The 1,767-nt window shown below is 50.8% G+C and overlaps 1 long non-coding RNA gene across 2 annotated transcripts; it reads left to right on the forward strand.

The window, feature by feature from the left end:
* Positions 1 to 531: 531 nt before the first annotated feature.
* On the forward strand, positions 532 to 1,443 carry LOC116970367. 2 transcript variants are annotated; one of them, XR_004411120.1, is made up of 3 exons: positions 532 to 703; positions 815 to 898; positions 1,254 to 1,443. It is a non-coding gene; the product is annotated as an uncharacterized LOC116970367 (long non-coding RNA). The 2 variants fall into 2 exon arrangements; XR_004411122.1 differs by having other exon boundaries at positions 815 to 923; positions 1,384 to 1,424.
* Positions 1,444 to 1,767: the final 324 nt, after the last annotated feature.

The raw sequence follows: 1,767 nt of genomic DNA on the forward strand, positions 1-1,767 counted from the left end.
ACACAGTCAAATCTAAGCATCAATTATCTCTAGTGTCGTAGGGTTAACACCAAGGTGCTCACCAAATCTTTGGTTCTTTCCAGCTCGCGGAGACTGCTTGCCGAACTCTTCCCGACTGGGCAACGATTTTCTAGTTTCGCTATCTCTGTAGCTTCTTCAGGGAAAGATTTAATTCTCATCGGTTAGGGTTTTTAAGGGGTAGGTTGATGTTCCTCCCTTTCTGGGTGGAGCTTCCCATGTGCTCGGTCCTAGGACCGGTCACTTTGGTTGGGCTCTACCTGTTCTTTGTTTGGACTGGTCGGTCCACTTCCATTGTTTGTAATGTTACCAAATGTATCTGGTATCTTGTATCATTTGCTGCTAGTGTTTTCAGCCTCTCTTGATCAATAAATATCCAAATTCCTCTTGTCCACTATCATGTTTTGCAAGTCCTTAAGTTATGTATGTGCTCTGCCAACATGTTTGTAGTCTGTGTGGCGTCAAAGGCTCTTCTGGGTAGGGGGTCGTGGCTGGGATAGGGGTAGGTATGGTGTTGTGGACGTGTCAGGGTCTCTTCCCTCTCTTTTGTAGCCTGTCTGGTTTATGGGGGAGTTTGGTAGGTTCTTCGTATACTTGCTGCTGGGGGGGGGGTTTATCTGGGTTTGGGTGTATTTTTTTGGGGGTTGTTTGGTGGGGATTCAGTGGGGTCTGTTGTAAGGTTTAGGTTGTGGGGGGGGGAAAGAATTTGGGGGGATGTTTTGGGTGTTCGGGGTGTTTTGTTATGGTGATTCTTGGTGGGGTCTGCGTGGGATATGGGGTCTGCTGTTAGGGTTAGGTTGTAGGGTGTGGGGGGGGGGGGTTTATCAGTTGTTTGGGGGAATGTTTTGGGTTGTTCGGGGTGCTTTTAGGGTTGTTTGGGGTGATTCGGTGGGGTCTGCTGTTAGGTTTAGGGTAGGGGGGTTATCAGTCGTATGGGGGGGGGATGTTTTGGGTTATTCGGGGTGTTTTATTAGGGTTGGGGTGATTCAGTGGTGTCTGCTGTTAGGTTTAGGTTGTAGGGTTGGGGGGGTTTTGGTTGTTTTGGGGGCTGTTTTGGGTTGTTTGGGGTGTAGGTCCTTCGTATACTGGCTGCTGGCGGGGGGGGCCTCTGGGTTTGGGTGTATTTTTTTTGGGGTTGTTTGGTGGGGATTCAGTGGGGTCTGTTGTAGGGTTTAAGTTGTGGGGGGGGAAAGGAATTGGGGGGATGTTTTGGGTTGTTCGGGGCGTTTTGTTAGGGTGATTCAATGGGGTCTGCTGTTAGAGTTAGGTTGTAGGGTGGGGGGTTTATCAGTTGTTTGGGGGGATGTTTTGGGTTCGGGGTGTTTTCAGGGTTGTTTGGGGTGATTCGGTGGGGTCTGCTGTTAGGTTTAGGTTGTAGGGTGGGGGGGGGGTTTGGTTGTTTGGGGGGCTATTTTGGGTTGTTTGGGGTGTAGGTTCTTCGTATACTGGCTGCTAGGGGGGGGTCTCTGGGTTTGGGTGTATTTTTGGGGGGATTCAGTGGGGTCTGTTGTGAGGTTTAAGTTGTGGGGGGGGGGGAGGAATTGGGGGGATGCTTTGGGTTGTTCGGGGTGTTTTATTAGGGTTTGGGGTGTTTCAGTGGTGTCTGATGTTAGGGCTAGGGTTAGGGTTAGGGCTAGGGTTAGGGCTAGGGTTAGGGCTAGGGTTAGGGCTAGGGTTAGGGCTAGGGCTAGGGTTAGGGCTAGGGTTAGGGCTAGGGCTAGGGCTAGGGTTAGGGCTAGGGTTACGGCT

The sequence above is a fragment of the Amblyraja radiata genome, unplaced genomic scaffold (assembly GCF_010909765.2).
Source record: "Amblyraja radiata isolate CabotCenter1 unplaced genomic scaffold, sAmbRad1.1.pri scaffold_799_ctg1, whole genome shotgun sequence".
Lineage (NCBI taxonomy): Eukaryota > Metazoa > Chordata > Chondrichthyes > Rajiformes > Rajidae > Amblyraja > Amblyraja radiata.